We start from the raw sequence: 259 nt of genomic DNA, 5'->3' as shown, positions 1-259 counted from the left end.
GGGAGGAGTGTGAACAAGTTAAAAATAAAGTGCAGTGATTCAATGATTGTTTTTTGTTTTCTTATTTTAATTTCACATAGCCTAATACAATTATTTAAGGATTAAGAGTTTAAATAAAACCATCAAAAGCAATCGGCTTTTGTATAAAGTTAAGTTAGGTTAAATTAAATTATTATTTTTATTAATGTTTATCTTACGTCATATCAAAAATAATACTGAGAAAAATGTAATTGAAATATTGTCGATGTGGCCCTCCAGC

General features: G+C 26.3%; 1 protein-coding gene across 1 annotated transcript in view; it reads left to right on the top strand.

The window, feature by feature from the left end:
• The window catches only part of flrt2 (fibronectin leucine rich transmembrane protein 2), a 62,976-nt gene that overhangs the window by 46,049 nt on the left and 16,668 nt on the right, over positions 1-259 (top strand). The window lies entirely within an intron of this gene.

This window comes from Etheostoma spectabile, chromosome 18 (genome assembly GCF_008692095.1).
Source record: "Etheostoma spectabile isolate EspeVRDwgs_2016 chromosome 18, UIUC_Espe_1.0, whole genome shotgun sequence".
Taxonomy (NCBI): Eukaryota; Metazoa; Chordata; class Actinopteri; order Perciformes; family Percidae; genus Etheostoma; species Etheostoma spectabile.
The sequence above is the reverse complement of the archived record's forward strand: the minus strand, read 5'-3'. Positions and strand labels throughout refer to the sequence as shown.